The sequence below is a fragment of the Pristis pectinata genome, chromosome 17, assembly GCF_009764475.1.
Source record: "Pristis pectinata isolate sPriPec2 chromosome 17, sPriPec2.1.pri, whole genome shotgun sequence".
NCBI classification, from domain to species: domain Eukaryota; kingdom Metazoa; phylum Chordata; class Chondrichthyes; order Rhinopristiformes; family Pristidae; genus Pristis; species Pristis pectinata.
The window spans coordinates 37,276,664-37,291,337 of NC_067421.1; positions in this window are offsets into that span (position 1 = coordinate 37,276,664).

The following is a 14,674-nucleotide window of genomic DNA, read 5'->3' on the forward strand; positions in this document are numbered from 1 at the left end:
TCTCTATGTAAAAAATTTGCCTCGCACATCTCCTTTAAACTTTCCCCCTCTCACCTTAAACCTATGCCCTCTAGTATTTTGACATTTCCACCCTGGGAAAAGAAGTCTATCGACCCAACTGTTTTATGGTGTTATGTTGCCTCAAAACAAGCATATGACTCTCCTCTCTAATCAGGATCACAGAGTGAACATAGACATAGATTCATGAATGACAGCATATCATATTTAATAATTCAGTGCATTACTTCAGCCTTATGCTCAGATGTATGTCTATATTCAATATAATCCAGTTGCTTAAGAAATATTGAACAACACGTTAATGTCAATGATATCCTTGTGTAAATCTTTAAAATATGACAGCCAGCACGACAGTCTCTTATATTAACACATAAACCTGCATGCCGTGGCTTAGCTGGCTGTCGAAATTGTCTTAATTTCTGAGTGTTTCTGAGTCAGAATCAGAATCAGGTTTATTATCACTGACATAGGTCGTGAAATTTGTTGTTTTGCGGCAGCAGTACAGTGCAAGATATAAAGACATAAAAATTACCATAGTTACAAGAATAAATAAATAGTGCAGAAGAGGAATAACGAGGTGGTGTTCATGGGTTCATGGACCATTCAGAAATCTGATGGCATAGTCTCTGGCATTCAAAATCTATTAAAAATCAAACAATTAATATCTATCAAAATTAATCAATTAAATTAGACATAAAAACAAAGACTAGAACACAAAAAAATCAAATATTTAGCTTAAAAATTTTTATTGAAAGATTTACCTTATACTATATTGTTTCTCACAGTGTTTCTCCCCAGTTAAATGCATGGAGATGTTGCTCCTGCCCTAGGTCAAACATTTTAACCGAGCACATGTTTCTCAGCAGATGTACTTGTTGCAGTTTTGGGGGATTGCAGCAACTTTTCTCTCCTCAGACTGAAGCCACAAGTGGTCCGTTGTCAGAGCACAGGTGGGAAAAGGCTCGGAAGCAGCTGCCAGCAAGATCAGCATACATGCGTTTGGAAGAGCTGATGCAGGAATTCTGAATTTGGTGACTTTTCACCAAAATCTGAGCTAATGTCTTTGTCACAGGGCTTTCTGTAACATATTCCAGAATTCTCCGCAGAGCTTTGCCTGATTTTGCTTCCTACTCTTAACTTATAACCAACTTTCTCCTGAGATTCTTGTCAATTTGCTGAGACCAGTTTTGTCAATTCCCTTCACAAACTTCAGAACGAACCCAGGTTGCTTTAACCTTTCCTCACAACTTAAGTTCTTGGCACCTGGAATTGCTTCGATTGTTTGCCTCTGCATCCTCCACAGGCCATTGTTTAATTTGCTAAGATTCAATGAGCAGAAGCTCTGACCAGAAACTTCTTCAACAATAAAACCTCACATTACTAATGTCGGCAACATTATTGGTAAATATTTACCATACTCCTGTGATTATCCCCCAGCCTCTGAATCAGGGGACGTGATAACCAGAACAAAAGCAAAAAAAAATCAGCCCAAATTTCTCAAAAAAATAGGCCCAGAAATTAATTTCTTTCTTGAATTTCTTTTATAATGAATGTATAATTTATGTTTATCTTGTGAATGTTGTGTCTCTTATGCTCTATGACTGTGATGCTTCTGCAAGTAAGTTTTTCATTGCACTTGTGTATACATGTACTTGTGCATATGACAATAAACTTGACTTTGACTGTAGATTGAACATAGACAGATTTTCAGGCATAAAATTGGTGTTGGAGGGACCAACATGAGGTGTCTTGTACTCCAGAGATACACCGTACGTCATATTGGTTAGGGCATGGAGTTATCCAAGAAGCCTGAACAAAGCAGGTGTTAGACCGGTTATTTGTACAATTGAGAGGTCCCACTGATGCCGAAACTGATGACAGTTTTCTCATTGGAATGGCAACCCAAACTTTGGTCTTTAGAGAGGTCACAGGAGGTTGCCAATGAACTCATTTACCTGGACAAACTGGGCGAGAAACAATAGTGAGTTGCTTATCTAGACACCTCTCAAGCCCACAAGCTCTTCCCCCAAGGACAAGGAAAGCAAGAGGCAAGGGAACGCCACCACCTACAGGTTCCCTCCAGCTCATAACCCATCCTGACTTGGAAATACAATGAAACTCCAATAATCTGCTTTCTATTTGGAAGCCTTGCCGATCAGCGTCTGGCTCATCAGGTAACGTTTGCCACATTTAAGTTCACCCAGGCCTGGGATCCAGTGCTCTCTTTCCTCTTACTAGGGTCCTTTTTTCCTTTTTTTTCTTGCAGAATTAAGAAGGGCCAATAAAAAGGAGGCCATGTAAAGCAGAGCGGCCATTGTGGAGCGGCCATTGTCGGAGTGGTCCGAGTCAGAGTGGTAAGGTTTTGGCTCAACAGGCTTCGGCGAGAACAGACAAGAGGCGAGGTAAGTGGGTAAGTTGACTTCTTTTTCCTTGTTACACTCTTTGTAGAATTGGGTGGCATGTCTGCAGCATTAGTGCTTTGTTCAGAGTGCCAGATGTGGGAATCCTGGGAGACCTCCAGCCTCCCCGATGGCCACATCTGCGCCAGGTGTGCCGAAATGCAGCTCCTTAGAGACCATATTAGGGAACTGGAGCTGCAGCTTGATGACCTACGGCTTGTTAGGGAAAGTGAGGAGGTGATAGGGCTACAGGGAGGTAGTCACCTCTAGGCCACAGGAGTCAGATAACTGGGTGACTGTCAGGAGAGGGAAGGGAAATGCCCAGATAATGGAGAGCACCCCTGTGGCCGTCCCCCTCAGCAATCAGTATATCATTTTGGATGCTGTTGAGGGAGACGACCTGACAGAGGACGGTCACGGTGACCGGGTCTCTGGCGCTGAGCCTGGCTCTGTTGCACAGAAGGGAAGGAGGGAGAAGAAGAATGTAGTAGACATAGGGGATTCCATAGTGAGGGGAATGGACAGGAGATTCTGTGGGCCTGATAGAGACACCCACATGGTGTGTTACCTCCCAGGTGCCAGGGTACAGGATTTCTCAACTGGGTCCAGAGTATTCTGAAGGGAGAGGGCGAGCAGCCAGAAGTCTTGGTACATGTTGGTACCGATGACATCGGTAGAAATAGGGAGGAGGTCCTGAAGAGAGAATACAGGGAGTTAGGAAGGAAGCTGAGAAGCAGAATCTCCAGGGTAGTAATCTCAGGATTGCTGCCTGTGCCACGTGCTAGCAAGGGCAAGAATAGCAGGATCAGGCAGATGAATACGTGGCTGAGAGACTGGTGCAGGGGGCAGGGCTTCAGATTCTTGGATCATTGGGATCTCTTCTGGGGGAAGTATGACCTGTACAAAAAGGACAGGTTACACCTGAACCCAAAGGGGACCAATATCCTAGCGGGCAGGTTTAATAGAGCTGTTAGGGAGGGTTTAAACTAATTTGGCAGGGGGATGGGAACCAGAGTGATAGGGCTGAGGAAGGGGAAAACAGTAATAAATCAAAGATATCGCACAGTAAAGAGGACAGGAAGGACAGGCAGGTGATGGGGCAAATTTGCAACCAGTGGGATGAGTTGCAGTGCAATAGACTTGCAGTGCAATCACAGCAAAAAGTACCAAATACTGGACTTAAAGTATCATACTTAAATGCATGCAGCCTAAGAAATAAGGTGGATGATCTTGAAATATAGCTACAGATTGGCAGGTATGATGTTGTGGCCATCACTGAGACATGGCTAAAGGATGGGTGTCTTTGGGAGCTGAACGTCCAAGGATACACGGTGTATCGGAAGAATAGGCAGGTAGACAGAGGGGGTGGCGTGGCTTTGCTGGTAAGAAATAATATTAAAGCATTAGAGAGAGGTGACATAGGATCGGAAGGTGTAGAATTTTTATGGGTTGAGTTAAGAAATCGCAAGGGTAAAAGGACGCTGATGACAGTTATACACAGGCCTCCGAACAGCTGCCGTGATGTGGACTACAAATTACCACAGGAAATAGAAAAGGCTTGTCAGAAGAGCAATGTTATGATAATCGTGGGGGATTTTAACGTGCGAGTGGATTGGGAAAATTAGGTTGGTACTGGATCTCAAGAGAGAATTTGTAGAATGTCTATGAGATGGCTTTTTAGAACAGCTTGTTGTTGAGCCCACCAGGGGATCAGCTGTACTGGATTGGGTATTGTGTAATGAACCAGAGGTGATTAGAGAGCTTAAGGTGAAGGAACCCTTAGGAGGCAGTGATCACAACATGATTGAGTTCACTTTGAAATTTGAGAAGGAGAAGCCGAAATCCGATGTGTCGGTGTTTCAGTGGAGTAAAGGAAATTACAGTGGCATGAGAGAGGAACTGGCCGAAGTTGACTGGAAAGGGACACTAGCAGGAAGGACGGCAGAGCAGAAATGGCTGGAAATTCTGCGAGAAGTGAGGAAAGTGCAAGACAGATATATTCCAAAAAAGAAGAAATTTTCGAATGGAAAATGGACACAACCGTGGCTGACAAGAGAAGTCAAAGCCAAAGTAAAAACAAAGGAGAGGACATACAAGGAAGCAAAAATTAGTGGGAAGATAGAGGATTGGGAAGCTTTTAAAAACTTACAAAAGGCAGCTAAGAAGGTCATCAGGAAGGAAAAGATAAACTATGAAAGGAAGCGAGCAAATAATATCAAAGAGGATACTAAAAGCTTTTTCAAGTACATAAAGAGTAAAAGACAGGTGAGAGTAGATATAGGACCAATAGAAAACGACGCTGGAGAAATTGTAATGGGATACAAGGAGATGGCAGAGGAACTGAATGAGTATTTTGCATCAGTCTTCACTGAGGAAGACATCAGCAGTATACCAGACACTCAAGGGTGTCAGGGAAGAGAATGTGTGGTCACAACTACAACAGAAAAGGTACTCAGGAAGCTGAATGGTCTAAGGGTAGATAAATCTCCTGGACCAGATGGAATGCACCCTCGTGTTCTGAAGGAAGTAGCTGTAGAGATTGCGGAGGCTTTAGTAATGATCTTTCAAGAATCAATAGATTCTGGCATGGTTCCAGAGGACTGGAAAATTGCAAATGTCACTCCGCTATTTAAGAAGGGTGCGAGGCAGCAAAAAGGAAATTACAGACCTGTTAGCCTGACATCGGTGGTTGGGAAGTTGTTGGAGTCGATTGTCAAGGATGAGGTTACAGAGTACCCGGAGACACATGACAAGATAGGCTGAACTCAGCATGCTTTCCTTAAAGGAAAATCATGCCTAACAAACCTATTGCAATTTTTTGAGGAAATTACAAGCAGGCTAGACAAAGGAGATGCAGTGGATGTTGTGTACTTGGATTTTCAGAAGGCCTTTGACAAGGTGCCGCACATGAGGCTGCTAAACAAGATAAGAGCCCATGGATTTTACAGGAAAGTTACGAGCATGGATAGAGCATTGGCTGATTGGCAAGAAACAGAGAGTGGGAATAAAGGGATCCCATTCTGGTTGGCTGCTGGTTACCAGTGGTGTTCCGCAGGGGTCCGTGTTGGGGCAGCTTCTTTTTACATTGTACATCAACGATTAGGATTACGGAATAAATGGTTTTGTGGCTAAGTTTGCCGATGATACAAAGATAGGTGGAGGGGCGGGTAGTGTTGAGGAAACAGAGAGTCTGCAGAGAGACTTGGATAGACTAGGAGAATGGGCAGAGAAGTAGGAATGTATATGGTCATGCACTTTGGTAGAAGAAATAAACGGGCAGACTATTATTTAAATGGGGAGAAAATTCAAAATTCAGAGATGCAAAGGGACTTGGGGGTCCTCGTGCAGGATACCCTAAAAGTTAACCTCCAGGTTGAGTCGGTGGTGAAGAAGGCGAATGCAATGTTGGCATTCATTTCTAGAGGGATAGAATACAAGAGCAGGGATGTGATGTTGAGGCTCTATAAGGCATTGGTAAGACCTCATTTGGAGTACTGTGTGCAGTTTTGGACTCCTTATTTAGGAAAGGATGTGCTGACGTTGGAGAGGGTTCAGAGAAGATTCACTAGAATGATTCCAGGAATGAGAGGGTTAACATATGAGGAACATTTGACAGCTCTTGGGCTGTACTCCTTGGCGTTCAGAAGAATGAGGGGGGAACCTCATAGAAACATTTCGAATGTTAAAAGGCCTGGACAGAGTAGATGTGGCAAAGTTGTTTCCCATGGTAGGGGAGTCTAGTACAAGAGGGCACGACTTCAGAATTGAAGGTTGCCCATTCAGAACAGAGACGTGGAGAAATTTCTTTAGCCAGAGAGTGGTGAATCTGTGAAATTTGTTGCCACGGGCGACTGTGGAGGCAAAGTCATTGGGTGTATTTAAGGCAGAGATTGATAGGTATCTGAGCAGCCAGGGCATCAAAGGTTATGGTGAGAAGGCGGGGGAGTGGGGCTAAATGGGAGAATGGATCAGCTCATGATAGAATGGCAGAGCAGACTCGATGGGCCGAATGGCCAACTTCTGCTCCTTTGTCTTATGGTCATGATCTTATGGAAAACTGAAGCTGGAACAGATGCCCTCAGGCAGAGTGTGGAAGAGAACAGAGAGATGGGAAGATGTCCTTGAGAGGAAGAGCTGGAGGACATGCAGGGAGCTCTGAAAAGGATGGATGAAAGCTCCCACAAGATGGAGAGACCTCCCAAAGGCCGCTACTGCATCAGAGAGAAGGTGTATCAATTCCTTCCTTTCTTTCGTGTAAGCAGTGTTTGTAAGGACCAATGTTTGGGACAGATGACAGAATCAAGGATTTGGGATTTGGAGCTAAGCTACAGGCAACAAAGGGAAATTACTGCTTTGGGCATGCAGCCCTGTCACTGTAACCCAGCTAATGGCCGAGGATTTTGCTAAACATGGAGATGTCATGGTGTAACCATACATGGGGAGGACAAACCCTGGCATCTTGGTGTAACCATACATGGGGAGGTGGGGAGGTCAAGCCCAGACCACTGTAACACCAATGGGACACATCACAGTAAGATGCAGCGTTATGACAGGTTTATAACTGTGGTCACCTGGAGACCAGAGGCGCAACAACCAACTCCGGCACGGCTGGAGGACGGTTTGCTGACTGGAGGCTCGTGTGGACACGATGGGCTGAACGGCCTCTTCTGTGCTTCAGCTCTCGCTGCTGCTCTGACGGTTGACTTTGAGATTTGCCGGTTCACCAAGTGACAATCTGGTCCTTGGATCATCCTGCTCACAGGCTTTCCTAATGGAGCAGCGCTTAACGACTCAGGACTCGGTGAATTCGAGCCAAGGCCTATCAGCAATGCCATGGGCTGATAAGACTCTTTTTGGACTCCAGAACTCTCCCCCTCAGTGGGACTTCATCCGTGGCCTCGACTACTTTTCCTGAACTGCATCTTCCATATCGGAAATCTGACGCTGGGACAGATGAAGCCCAGCAGAAAGTGAAAGAGAACACATCATGTCGAGGGGCTGAAGCCTCTGGGAGAGGAAGAGGAGAGAGAGAGTGAAATCCCATTCTGTTGGCACTGGGGCATCAGTTCTGTACAGGATTTCTTACTCATCAATAGTAGAACATAGAACATTGCAGCAGAGTACAGGCCCTTCGGCCCACGATGTTGTGCCAACATTTTATCCTGCTCTAATATCTATCTAACTCTTCCCTCCTACATAACCCCACATTTCTCTATCATTCATGTGTCTATGTAAGAGTTTCTTAAATGTCCCTAATGTATCTGCCCCCACAACCTCTGCTGGCAGTGCGTTCCACGCACCCACCACTCTCTCTGTAAAGAACTTACCCCTGACATCCCCCTTATATCTTCCTCCAATCACCTTAAAATTATGTTGTGTTAGTCATTGTTGCCCTGGGAAAAAGTATCTGACTATCCAAGTAGTCCATGGTTTCTGCAATTTCACATCTTCTGGGTCTTTTTTTAGTTGGGTCCCAAGTGTAAAGATCCTTCATCTCAATGGCCATGGATTCAAGACCATTCAAATGTGTAACTTAGCCTGACATTGCAGTAGCTTCCTGAGGAAATGCACCTTCTTTGGATGAGACACTAACTTGAGGAACAGTCAGTTCTCTCAAGTGAACCTATAGGATCCCTTGACACAATTCAAAGAAGAGCAGGGTCCTCATTGGTGTCACATCACTGGTTATAAACTGAACCAGCATCATTAAAAAAAACTACAGATTATTTGGGCATTATCACATTGTGAGACCTTGTCTGAACAGTTTGGTTGCTGATGTGTTAACTAGCCATAACGATGACAGATGAAAAAGTACATTACTGATTATCCCAAGGTCATGAATAGCACCAGATAATTGTAAATTCTATCTTTGTTCTAAATATACACCAACTAGCATTAAAAATGATGGTTTCTGACTTTAGTATTTTTCAACCTAAAGGAATGTACAGTAATTTAATCACAACTCAATTTAGCATGTATCCTTTGAATATATATCTTCCTAAGTAATCCAAGTGCTACTTGATATCCAAAGTGGTTTTTACCAATTTTTGCCTCCCACGGATGAGCTGTTTTAGGTGACTAACTTCACAGTCTGATTATTGTCGTAACATCAAGTGCTTTACAACCGCACTTCTTGAGGATGGGTCGATTCAGCACTCCCATTCAATTTCATGCACAATTAATTCTCTGGCTTATTCATGTTCAGTGTCACAAATAACTCCGTGTTTTTTTAAAATCATTTTACCTCTCATCACTGAAAATCTCTGAAGGTATGAAGGATAATCTTCTGCCTTTAAGAATGAGCAGTCTTCAACGTAGGGCGATCCAAAGTGTTTTAGGAGCTTAGAAACATCGGCCTTTGGGTCTTGCGCTGGTACGCACTGTCTCCATATTGGTGTGTTAGGAGTTTAGTTAATGAAAATAAAAAGAAACCTGCAGCTGCTGAAGGTCTGAAATAAAGAGAATTTTGAAAATGCTCAGCAGGTCAGGCAGCATCTGTGGAAAGAGAAACAGAGTTAATGTTTCAGGAAAGAAAGGCAACAAAGGTGCGTTTTAGTTGCACAGGAGATGGAAGGATGGATAGATTGGACAAAAGCAATATGAGTGATGAGATGAAATCAGGGTTAAAGTAACCTTACCTGCTACAAATAAGCTTCTATCATCATTTATTTCAGCACTGTAGCAGCACTCCAGCTTTTGAATTGTTGACCCTTTTCCTCTGTTTTACTAACATGTCAAGACAAAAACCTCTTACCCCCATTAGACTTTAAGGCTCTCTATCACTATTCACTGTCAAATTTAGAACACTTCTTTCCTACTGGCACCTTTGAACATGCATTCAGGTCTTTGAAAGCAGAATCCTGCTGAGGAATCAGTAAATGCTTGCTGTCGTTTCTTTATATAAAACTCACAAAAAAATGGAAAAGGATCTGCAGTCCATCATTGGACCCTGATTCTGCTGGTATTTCATGCATGACGATATGCGTTGAGAATTGTCCTTTGACTACAGACTACCGTTACCTTTGTGGCTGGAAAGGAATGGAACTCCTGACATTTTTGGTTGCCATCTGCATGGAAGCCATAACTCAAAGAGCCAAAACAAATGATAGTTATTTTTTTTGTATAAGAGCGTTAAGTGAATTCTTGCATTCATTAAACCTCAGGCAAACATATATCTCAGATCTAAAATCAAAGTTGCAGTGTCTTGATTGCTCTTTCAGAGGAATAATAAAATCGCTCACTACTTCTCTCAGTTCTAGAACACAGAACATAGAACAGTACAGCACAGGAACAGGCCTTCAGCCCACAAGTCTGTGCGGAACACAATGCCAAATTAAACTAAATCTCTTCTGCCTGTACATGATCCGTATCCCTCCATCCCCTGCATAATCATGAGTCTGTCTAAGAGCCTCTTAGTGCCACTGTAGGGACTTCCACCACTATTCCTGGCAGCCCATTCCAGGCATCTGTGTAAAAAACTTGCCCTGCACATCTCCTTTGAACGTTCCCCTTCTCACTTTACATGCATGTCCTCTAGTACTTGACATTTCTAACCTGGGGAAAGATTCTGACTGCCTACGCTAATTATCCCTCCCATAACTTTATAAACTTCTGTCAGATCTCCCGTCAGCCTCCGACACTCCAGAGAAAACGATGCAAGCTTATCCAAACTTTCTTTATACCTCATGCCCTCTAATCCAGGCAGCATCCTGGTAAACCTCTTCTGCACCCTCTCCAAATCCTCCACATCCTTCCTGTAATGGGATGACCAGAATTGCACACAATACTCCAAGTGTCACCTAACCAAAGTTTTATACAGCTTCAAACATGACTTCCTGACTCTTGTACTCAATGCCCCAACCAATGAAGGCAAGCATGCCGCACACCTTCTTTACCACCCTATCTACTTGCGTGGCTACTTTCAGGGAGCTGAGAACTTTGACCCAAAATCCCTCTGCGTATCAATGTTTGTTAAGGGTCCTGCCATTAACTGTATACTTTCCCCTTCCTTTTGACCTCCCAAAGTACAGCACCTACATTTGCTTGGATTAAACTCCATTTGCTTGTATGTGCCCAAATTTACCACCTCAAAGGGCTGTGGATTAAATTACTCTCCAAGATTCTGCATTAAGTCTGCCAAGCCAGACATCAGTCCCCTCCTGCAGCAACTAAGGGAGTGGAGAGCGGCTTCTGTGAGTAGAATTTCTTTTCCTCATTCCCTCACTGCACCAGTCAATGCCTGTTCATTTCTACCACTGGCTTTCAACTCAAGAGTATGAACAGCCCGTCAAAACTCCATCCTCACCACATGGGATGCGAGTGATTCTCAGCCACAGGATGCCAATGAGACCTGCTTGTGCTTCACCCACCACGTCCTTTTTGTTCCCAGTGGACGAGGTGGTGCTGCAGGTAATGAGGCTGCCTTACCACTCAGTTCGATTCCGACTTTGGGTGCTGTCTGTGTGGAGTTTGCATGCCCTCTCTGAGACCTTGTGTGTTTCCACCCGGGTGCTTTGGTCTCTTACCTCATCCCAAAGTTGTGTGGGTAGTTAGGTAAATTGGCCTGTGTAAATCACCCTTCGTGTGGGCGGGTGGTGAGAGAATCAAGAGGGTATTACTGGGCATGTGCGAGAGAACGGATTACAGCAAAATAAGTGGGAGAATGGGACTGCTCTGAGAGACATCATAGACACAATGGGCTGAATGGTCTGCTTCTATGTTAAGAGGGAATATATAAAAAAATGTTGCCACTGCATTCAGGGTTCCATTGTGTGTTCGGAGTTTGCATGGAGTGTGTCTCTACCTTACAGGTTAACCTTGCCTGTCTTGCTTTAACTTTTACTTTAAGGGTGTTCAATGCCGCATTAAGAGCAACAGCCGACACATGAAGAGCAATTGCTGCTGCCCACAGGTCTCCTTGTTCTCTCTCTGACCTCACCTGCCAGCTCCCATGCCAACCCGTTCACCCAGTTCCCTCCCCTGAGCGAACCAATCTATGGGACTGATCTTTCTCCTGATGACTTCCCCCGCCGATCCATGCCGGAACAGACCACAACCCATATCGCCAGTTGGAACAGATTTTGGAGAGGTCATTGGTTAATCCTGGTTATGTTTCAACCACAGCAACACCAGAAGTAAGTCTCCAGTCTAACAGTAAGGCACTATTTTTTTATATCTATACTATATATATATGTGATGACAGCTTCAGATTCTACAACTGAATGAATCACCTACGTATTATGCGTCAATATATCACAGTCTTAAAGGGGATGAAAGATGTGGAGGGGTTAGAGCAAGTATTGATGCTTGTCCTATGTTTCCTGGCTTCCTGCACTCTGGACCTCATTAGTCAGTTGTCATGCAGTTATTAATCTTAATCAATCCAGCTATTTGTCTTAGTCAGTTCAATCTAATTTTTTTTGACAGATGAATGAAATTCCTCCAAATTAACTCTTCCCATTTCCGGGCATTAAATTACTATTGATGTTATCTCAGCACGGAGCCTATGCTTTTCTCCAGTTTTAATATTGATCACCTTTGCTGGGGGAACAAAATCATTAAGGGAGGACAAACAGTGCATGGTAATGGAAGAACATAGAACAGTACAGCACAGGAACAGGCCCTTCGGCCCATAACGTTGTGCTGAACTAATTAAATTGGTAATCAAATGCACAGCTAAACTAATCACTTTTGCCTACAAAATGTCCATATCCTTCAATTTCCCACACCTTCATGTGACTATCGAAGAGCTTCTTGAATGCCTCTATTGTACCTGCCTCCACCACCACCCCTGGCAGCGCATTCCAGGCACCCACCACTCTCTGTGTAAGAAACTTGCCCCGCACATCTCCTTTGAACTTACCCCCTCTCACCTTAAATGCATGCCCTCTAGTATTAAGCATTTCGACCCTGGGAAAAAGATACCGGCTGTCTATTCTATCTCTACCTCTCATAATCTTATAAACTTCTATCAGGTCTCCCCTCAGCCTCCACCGCTCCAGAGATAACAACCCATGTTTGTCCAATCTCTCCTTGTAGTACCTGCCCTCTAATCCAGGCAGCATCCTGGTGAACCTCTTCTGCACCCTCTCCAAAGCCTCCACATCCTTCCTAAAATGGGCCAAGCAGAATTGAATGCAATACTCCAGATGCGGCCTAACCAGAGTTTTATAAAGCTGCCTGACACTAGAACTCACTGTCTCGACTAATAAAGGCAAGCTTGCCATACCCAAGAAGGAAGGTAAAGGAACACAGAACAATTAAGTGAATGAGGAAACCTGGAATTCAGTCATAGTAATCTATAGGCTTCCTTAAGGGAAAAACCTTGGCTTAAATGAATTGAGAATTATAGTTGAATTTTGCCAAATTAGCTTTTTCAGGCATTGCATTGTGTATAAACATGGAACAAAATGACTTCTTTCAATTATCAGGTACAGATGGAAATATATCTCGGAGGTTCGTGGTTGTTAATAATCCGGGCAAGTTTGGTGACAATGACAGTGATTAAAACCACAATATGCTTCCTGGCAGAATAAATCCAGGGGACTTGTTACACGGAGCAGTTTATAGATCATTGCCAGATTCAGTAACAGGAAATAATTTCAGAATGGGATTTAACTCAGTTTGTCTGTTAAGCTCTTCAGAAGAATTGTGACGCAGGCTGTGGTTTGAAGGTAATCCTCAAACGGAATCTAATGATGGACTTGAAGCACAAACATCTAAGTACAGACAAATGTCAGCACTGTCAAATAAAAACAGAAGCTGCTGAAAATACTCAGCAGCTCAGGCAGCCTGTGGAAAGAGAAACCTGGAACATTAGCTCTGTTTCTCGTCCTATAGATGCAGCCTGACCTGCTGAGCATTTCCAGCATTTTCTGTTTTTATTTCAGATTTCCAGGATTTGTAGCCTTTATTTTGATTTTCATCAGCTCTGTGACCCTCCCGGATACTGAAGGGACAGCGAGGAATGAAATCTTTCAGGTGGTGTAAACATTAACTTTCAGTCGTTGCAATCTGCATGCATCTGCTGTGGTTCAGTAGGTTGAGGCCCTCATACCTTGAGTCTAAAAGTTTCAGGACAGCACAGAAACAGGCCACTCAGCCCCACCAGTCTATGCCGGTGTCTATACTTCTCTCAAGTTCACTACTCTTTCATTAGAGAGTCATAGTCATAGAGATACAGCACGGAGACAGGTCCTTCTGCCCACTAAGTATGTGCTAACCATCAACCACCCATTCATAAAGAGTCTTGCATTAATCCCATTTTTTAAATTCTCTCTGCATTCTCATCAACTCCGACAGGTTCCACCACTCTCCTACACACCAGGGGCAATTCTCAGTGGGCAACTAGCCAACCAACCCAATATCCTTAGGATGTGGCAGGAATCTGGAGCACCCAGAGGAAACCCACACAGTCACGGGGAGAACATGCAAACTCCACACAGACAGGTCAGGATTGAACCTGGATTACTAAAGCTGTGAGGCAGTAGTTTACTGGCTGTCACCCATGATTGGTGACATTTCCTTCAATCCAATAAACAAGAACATGATCCTGATATTTACATTCTCCTCTTTTCCTGAATAACATTCACTTCAGTTCAATTTGTGAAAGTAAAGAACTTGCATTTATATAGCACCACACACAGTCAAAGGCATCTTGCAGCCAATAAAATCTTTATCAAGTATGGTTGCTGTTGCAATATAAGAAATGTATCAACCAAGTTCTCACTTTCTAACTCATGAAAATCATTGTAACGAGATGAGAGATATATATTGTCTGGGACACTGGGAAGACCGCACTTGCCCTTATAAGAAAGGATATGGGACGATGTGTTTATATGATCGGACAAAAGTTGATGCCAATCCACAGAATGAGCCACTTGGACAGATGTTCCGAAGCTTGGTCAAAGAGGAAAGTTAAACGCTGCAAAGTAAAGGTGTGGCTGCCAAAGGAAGAGAGAAAGAAATCGAGGATCCACAATACCCAGAACTGGAAGCGCACTGACATTTTGAAGGATTATGGATTGGAAAAGATTACAGAGACAGGGAGGGATGGGGACATGGAAACAAGGAAGAGTATTTTGCAGGTAACAAGGTGAGACAACATTCAACAAGTAAGTGAGGATGAGAGTCTCCAACAAGACAGATTCGAACTACTTACCTTTAATATTTATTGATGTTACCACAAAGCATCCCTCCACCGTCAAGATCCTGAAGTCACCATTGACCAGAAATGCAAATGGACCAGGTACGTACAT